At 31.2% G+C, this 8,482-nt stretch overlaps 1 long non-coding RNA gene across 1 annotated transcript in view; it reads right to left on the bottom strand.

The window, feature by feature from the left end:
- LOC133187687 (uncharacterized) overlaps positions 1-8,135 on the bottom strand; it is a 75,219-nt gene extending 67,084 nt beyond the window's left edge. Inside the window, exons 1-2 of the long non-coding RNA XR_009721229.1 lie at positions 8,036-8,135; positions 4,357-4,498 (exon numbers count right to left, since the gene is read on the bottom strand). This is a non-coding gene — a long non-coding RNA (uncharacterized LOC133187687). The remainder of the gene's footprint in view (positions 1-4,356; positions 4,499-8,035) is intronic.
- Positions 8,136-8,482: the final 347 nt, after the last annotated feature.

Genomic DNA, 8,482 nt, shown 5'->3' on the forward strand with positions numbered 1-8,482 from the left:
TTACTATTTAACGTCCGTAAGAGTAAACCATAGCAGAGTCCGCGTAATTTTTGAACGGCGCTCATAAATTTAACTGAAACTTATCGTTCAAATGAAATTGCTTTGACCAGTAATGTTCAAATTTCATGTACACAAGTTCATAAATAAAATCGTGATATTTGTTCATGCTAACACACTATTTGGTTAACAAAGTATTCTCTTTTACTTCAAAGTACTCGATATCCAACGGGATACTTTTGTGAAGGTGTGAAATTCGGGTAGCAAATCCATAGCATAAATCAAGTTTGTTCTTTTCCCCGAGATTTAATATTCAGATTAACAGGAGTATGACTTGATTTGTATAAATGCACATAGTTTTATTTAATATTTAAAATATGATATTTATCAAAGACATTTAAAAATTATTCAAAACACATAATGAAGACAATAAAATCATATATATATTGGAGACGTCCGATATGGAGACGTTCGATATATATATATATATATATATATATATATATATATATATATATATATATATATATATATATATATATATATATGTATATATATATATATATATATATATATATATATATATATATATATATATATATATATATATATATATATATATATATCGGACATCTCCAATGACTTTAATCATTCAATTATCTGCCAATACCTACAAAAATAAGCCTTTTCTGACTATTTACGGTTTAACCGGAAGTGACATCGATCGGCCTAAAATGAGTTTGGACGCTTCCGATGACTCAAAAGACACATGAACGTGTACAAACTTAAATAATATGCATTTTTGACTACTTCCTGTTTTACCGGAAAGGACGTCATTAGACGACTTTTGATGATCCCACCAGCTGCACCTAGTTATTTTGAACAATTTTGCTTCAATATGTCTGACAAATCTTCGCGCGTTTTTGATAAACTGAGAAAAAAAAACTTTCGGTCCCTCTAGATCCTTTTTTTTTAGGGGACAGCCCCTTTTTGTTGATAGTGGATGAAAGGTCTTGTAGTTTTATATATATATATATATATATATATATATATATATATATATATATATATATATATATATATATATATATATATATATATATATATATATATATATATATATATATATATATATATATTATGTTCCACACGTTTTAACAAATTAATTACAGGTGAAAAGCTATTGTAGAAAAAGCGTTGAAATTTTCGATATTCCTTTTTTCGGACCATAGCGAGCGCCGACGTGCGGCATTTCCGGTAAAAATGAAATACATTACGCATATCTGCAGACATAGGTATATCATACCTAAAAGTTTCATGATTCTATCTAGAACCATTCATAAGAAAATTTCAGGACAACCCGACCCTTCAAAAATCATTAAATCGACAATATCTCCGAACCGGAAGTGACATAATCAAAACAGAATATCAAAATGCATAAGGTTCAAGTGATGATACATAAGTTCTGAAAGTTTCACGGAAATCCATCGACCCAATTTCGAGAAATCGCGTGCACAAAATCGGTAAGAAAAAAACAATAATACGTAGAGCAAAGCTCGTTGTAAAGCAACGGGTAGGTTTTAAGTATCACTGCCTGTAAAAAAAAAAATAATGGAGGGTAAGCCATTCATCATGAAGAAGGCCACTAGACCAAAAATGATGTTGATCTGTTTATATATATATATATATATATATATATATATATATATATATATATATATATATATATATATATATATATATATATATATATATGTACTAATTGCAATCTACGATGATATACGTGATATTAAGCAATTCATAACTACTTCTGGATTGATGAGAATGAAATATATGGAGATAACGAACAGTATTCAAGCTCAAAAGTCCATTATACAATACAAAATAGGAGCAGAGCAAACACGGACCTCCAAACATCAGAGGTGGGATCAAGTGCCATGGAGGAGTGAGCATCCCCTGCCGACCGGTCACACCCGCAGTGTGCTCCTTGTCATGATCGGGAAATAACGGAAAAATTCGTCGGCAATTCAGTGTGTAAATAATGGCCTAACAATTAGTATGAAAAACGTCAGTCAGCATTTGACTCAATGATAAATTGTATTTGCTGACAAGGTCATTGTATCGACCAGAGAACTTACGAAATGATGACTTTAAACGAGACAGCTGATATCATCAACTTATTTGTCAATAATTTACCTCGTTTTAGAAATTGTACATACGTAGAGCATGCTCTTGCGTATCGAATCAACTGAGAGATATATACCCCGTATTCAGGTGATGAAGGTATATTGCTGCATAAGTAAGGGAAGTTGACGATTGAAAAGTTAAAGTCATCACGTCTATCATAAAGCTTGGTTGTTAGATTACCATTAATGTCTTTTTCAAGTAAAATATCCAAATATGAAACATATGTGTCAGACTCTGTGGTATCTTTTATCTCAAGTTCACCAGGATATATCGAATCGACATAAATATGAAAATAGCCATTGTTAATTGACAATACGTGAGAAGTGACGCCAACCCACAGAAAATGAGGTTTAGTCATGTTAGTCATTTAAGGTTTTCCATCCCTAATAGGACCTAATTCTCTATCCTTAAATATCCATCACGTATATAATACTCTGATATTATTTCACATTTTACAGTATTTTACAGTAGAAAAGGATTTACCAAGAGAAAGTTTCAAAATTGTAATTATCTAAGCAGTAATTAATTAACAGAAATTGCATTGAAGTCTGTATGGAGAAAAGCAATTTATTTTTAAAATAAAAAAATCAAATAATAAGAATATCGTAAAATACTGCGGAGGAAAGATGCATTAAATCGTTAAAAATAGAATGACAATTGAAAACTTTTTTTTTACCGTATAATTTTTTTTTTTTTAAATTGATTTTTATCATTTAAGAAAAAGAGGGAATAACTCGTCAACAAAGGTCAAGGTCACAAATTAGGACACGTTCCATTCTTACTTGCTGATAGTAATAAATGGGAATTTTGTCTAAATATACTGGATATTCCACCCTTACACATCTGTTATGTATTCAGATTCATTTAGTCTGAGGCTATTGGGGATGGAATACCTTAATTTTCTGTCAATATCTGCAAAAATAAGTAATATGAGTAAAAAATTCTCAAGAGGGGCGTTAAACAATAAACAAACAAACACACTGAATTGTTTACAGATTTTTTCGTTTTCCCGATCCCGACCTGTCGGCAGGGGAAGCTCACTCCTTCATGGCACCTGATCACATCTTGATGTTTTAGAGGTCCGTGGTTGATCTGCTCCTTATTTGTATTGGTGTATTTGTTGAGTGGACTTTTGAGTTTGAAAACTCGGCTTAACCGGAAGTAAACGAAAGTGACGATACTTATTGGAAAATACGGGTGGACATCCTCTGTAATATTATTAATTCAATTCCATGCCAATATCTGTGAAAATAAGCATTTTTTGACTACTTCCTGTTTGGCTGGAAGTAACGTCATTCGACGTCTTTTGACGGCCCCACTAGCTGTTACTTGTCATTTTGAACAACATGCTTCTTTGATATATTACAAATTCTCAATACTTTTTGAGATATCAAGAAAAATATTTCGGCCCCTTTAGACCCCTTATTTTAGGGGCCAGCCCCTTTTCTATGATATCGATGGAAAGATCTTGTAATTTTGCACTAATTTTGTTCTATATGTTTTACAAAACATTTACAGGTAAAGAGATACTGAAAAAAAAATTGATAGAAATTCTGAAATTCTCGATATGACTTTTTTAGGTCCATAGCGAGTATCGGCGTTTCGTACTTCCGGTGCTAATGAAATACAAAATTCACTTCTACATACATGTATGTAGCTTTATCGTCACTGAAATTATGCTTCTGTATTTAGTGGTTTTTCGAGAAAAAGCTCGGACAAAGTGACCCTCCGAAAATCACTTAATCGCGGAAATGTCCAAACCGAAAGTGACGTCATCAAAATAAAAAAATATATATATATCTAGATTTTCTGACGTTCTATCAGACCTGAAAGTTTCATGAAAATCGAGCAAGCCGTTTCCGAGAAATCGCGTGCACGAAATCGGTAAGAACAAAAAACAATAATAATAAATATAGTGGAAAAGAAACCTAAGAATAATAAAAAGGTCTTCCGCTGAAGACGGAAGATCTCAATAAAAATAAAAGTGAAAAAGAAACTTAAGAATAACAAGAAGGTCTTCCATAGAAGACAGAAGACCTTAATTACCAGCTTGTTTTATAGCGAATTATCTGGTATATTTAAGAACCTGGCATATATGTAGTACACAGTATTAGGCGTAGCACGTATTGTTTTGATGACAATCACTTGTCTAGTATGAGAGCAGCTACGTACGTGTTTTCTTTCTAAGCATCTGTATTAAAATGTTGCTCTTTTCTTTGCATAACTTGCACAATCAGGAGAATATATCTGAGATTTCCTCTGATGGTAATTCTTCATGATCACCTGGACGTGACGTGTGCGTATTTGTATTTCACTAAAATAAAAAGGGGGATATATTGATCGTGAGAACATCGCCAAAAAGAGAATAAATTATTTCAAAATACATTGACTTGATAAATCTTTATTGCATATGAGAAATAAATGCATTTTTCTTTAAAATTGTGCAATACGCCTGACTGGCACAGCCATTTATGCACCACTGTTATTCAATTGAACACAAAGGTTTTCAGAATGGAAAATAACAAGCATAAAGAATGTTGATGATAAGGCTTCATTTTGCTTTGATGAATAATGTCACTTCATGTCATAATGTTTTCTCTCTTTTCTATTGTAATGAACATATACACTAGGTGGTCGGAAATGACCTTGCTGTCATCTTAAGAATCGTCACGGTATTTAGTGTCTTCCATTTCCAACAAAAGCCTTTAACTATTCTATTTGTCTTTTTCACTTTTATTATAAGGGACTTCCCTCTATTATTTGAATGATAATTACAATCTGAGCCGTACTACCCTTCTAAGAAACTTTTGGAATGTGTCTATTAAAGTTCCAATGTTAAATTGAAATAATGCGAGTCACATTTTCTCAAAATGATATAAAGTGATTCTTGTGGGATCTTACATGGAACATCTCGTTTTGGAGTTTTTATGTTATTTTTTATTATTATTATTATTATTTATTTATTTTATTTATTTTAAAATTTTGAAATATTAAAAAGAATACACAGCCAAATGTAATACGTTTACAGTATTTGGATCATAACATTAGTACTGCCCAGACCTTATTAGGGCAAGAAAATGAAATTGATGTGATATGAAAATACATGCATTTTATTGTTATTATAAATAAAAATGGATTGAGAACAGATTTTTAAAATTTATAACACCTTTTCCCTACAATTTTATTAAAAGTTTAGCTACAGTTAATTACATAATATGAAATATACTAAATAAATGTTTTCAGATCAATGCATTTTATACATAAATGTATTTTAAGCGTGTCATTAATAAATATTAACATAAACGGCTAAATCTAACAGAATGATTGATACAATTTTGAACAATAGAGAAAATTCATCTGTTCTTTGCAACTCAATGATTCTAACCTCTATAATAAAGCATGTGTATCTAAAATAGCGCGCTCCTTAAAATATGCCTACGTGACAAGCCTGTGTGATTTATGCACCAATAATTCACACAAAACTTTAAAAAAAATTCCTTAAATATACCTGAATACGACTCGTTCCATAATTTTTCCAACACACCTTAACAATGAAATTGGTCTATACACCCCTAAACATGTGTTCGGAACCTTTTTATTTTTCGATGTTCTGCAAATTATAATACCCGAGGAGTTCACAGAAGCTCTGGCGAGATTTCGTGAGACTACAGCAAGACTGTTAATGAATAAGGTAAATTATTCACGGAAGTATAGCTAAGAAGTGACTAGCACATTTAAACATCTTAAGCAGAAAAGTTATGTTACGTTTCAGTATTTGCATAATCTCAATGGAAATGCACTTCAATATGTCTAAAATTCATTCAACTTCATTAATAAGTATTCCTTTTGGCATTTTTTTCTGCAGTTATGTATTAAAATTTCTCTTTTGACAAACATGCTTTCATGGGAACTATATTTTCTGGCGGCAGACTACATTTTCATGCTAAATGAGGTATCAACGTGACTTAAAACCTACAAATCAGCTGGATGAATTGAATTGCATAACGGGTTACTATGAATACTGCAGGAATTTTACCTTGGAAAAGACCAAATCCATAGCAATCAAAAAAAAAAAAAAGAACCATGACCGTTTGTTCATGCATTTCATAGATGAAATACAGTATGTCTATCATTATCTATTATTTCCATGTTCATATTTACAAACAATTGTTAAATTAACTTTCTCAAAGCTATACTGCGATTTGCGTCTGCCTTTCGGTGAATACAAATGTCAGGTGGATTCCCTATCCAAAGACAAAACACACGTTTTCCCGCGTATTGTAATGTAAAAAAATCCTTTATTGGCCATTTAAATGCCAAAGAGATACTGCTCGTTCTCCGTATCGATAAAGCGCTGGTGTTCTTTAAATAAATTAGAAAATATTCTGAACTTGACACAGACTACCTTTTATTATGTATATTGTATATCTTTGAATTTCCAGTCAACAATTAGTGACAACTAATTACATACACCAATATCAAGTTATTAGGTGAAAGTCATGTCCTTCATTTTCCTATCTTTCTTATTTAGAGCACGACCGGGGACATGTTTCATAATTTCTAATCCTTGCATTAAAAAAAAATCAACAACAACCAAAACACACACACACACAACAACAACAACAACAACAACAACAAAAAGCAACAACAAAACAAAAACAAATGTTTTCTTTTTTTTTTCCAGTCAATTAAATATCGCATCGTAGATTGACCTGAACCACCTTTTAGAAGTACAATGTAAACATGTAGCAGGCCAACATACTCCTCTATTCAGTCACTAATTGGACAATTGTTCGTGGTAAGCTCGGCCGTGCACAATGATAACAATAGCCATATAAGGTAAACAAATGTTTGTGTACACATTTTTTTCTACCAGCCTGTTATCAAGATGAAACAGAAGTAAAATAGGTATTAAGGACAGATGATACAAACAAAAAATGGATACCTGGATTGGTATATATTTTTGGACCTATCTTGGTGCATATAATAAATTTCTAAAATATTAAGAAAACTTTCCATGATGTTCAAAATTCAACCTTTCTGCAACCATCCTAATCAATCTAAACACATTTTCGTCACCTTCAATCCAGTTATTGTAAAACTTTGAATCAAAAATGAAAATCTACTCGGTTAAAGTTATTTGTTTTACTCCTTTGAACATGACTTAAGTTTTTATTTTCAATATTTTTGACAAAATGGTCTTTGCATAATCTGTCCTTAAGTATTTACATCAGTTTCTGATGTATATTGTAATATGATTTATCAGAGGCAACTTTGGTTTTGAAAACATAATTTCAAATAAAGTTGAAACATATCTGTGAGGTGTGTTGTAATTTTCGCCTTTTTTATTATACTGTTGAAATTGTTTCTAATGTGTTTAAAATTTGCAAAGTCGGAACCTTTTTTGGCTTTAAGGACTCTCTATAGACTAATGAATTTTTTTTTCGGAGTGGGATCTATCACTTTCAACATATGAAAACTGTCATTTACTCTCAGAAAAAAAATCCAAAGATAACAGTACTGATTAACAGAAATGGGGAAAATACGGGCAAATAAAATAATTATTTTTTTTTTTTTTTTTGGCATTACTTTTTGATTCTTCACTCATCATTTGTTTCTTACTGTGGTTTTCAAAACAATCTAATTAAAACCTTATGACAGCAGGCTCTTGTTTGCAGAAATGTCTGATGTCTCCTTTTAGGAATTTGCTAAGACTTGATTTCCAGTTAAAATCGTTTACTGATTTTAAAAGCAAGTAATTGATTGCATGCTAATGATAATTTTAGAAAAAATGATTGTCCACAATATGTATTTTGTTTAAATTAAGAATTATGGAAGAATTTTCACATACCTCTAACACCAGCAAAAAACATCCATTATGTGATATGATAAAATTTCTTTTAGATCCAATATAAGCTTGCATCCATGAACCTTAAAACTTTGATGGTTAGTAACTTTCCATTACTTCTGTTTCACGCCTCATAACGTTGATTTTGCGTATCCCTATCGAGTAGAAAGTTTAAATACTTTAAAAGTACAATATTTAAATATTTTTGGTTCAATAATCGCAGAATGATTTTTCCTAAATAACATACACAAAGAATCAGCGATGAAGAAGAGAACGAGATAGCAAAATTTAAAACACGGGGTTATTTTCGCCCTTTGTTATTTACCCTCTGTAACACTTAAAACGATTTCGCCCCGTTTAAATTTCACCGAGGTACTTGTTTTAAAAGGGACATAGCTAACTATACTATAACTTTGTTGAATAACCCACTTTTCAATTCGGTCACTGACT

Source organism: Saccostrea echinata, unplaced genomic scaffold (assembly GCF_033153115.1).
Source record: "Saccostrea echinata isolate AGI-Se365-2 ecotype Australia unplaced genomic scaffold, CSIRO_AGI_Sech_v1 ptg000015l, whole genome shotgun sequence".
Taxonomy (NCBI): Eukaryota; Metazoa; Mollusca; class Bivalvia; order Ostreida; family Ostreidae; genus Saccostrea; species Saccostrea echinata.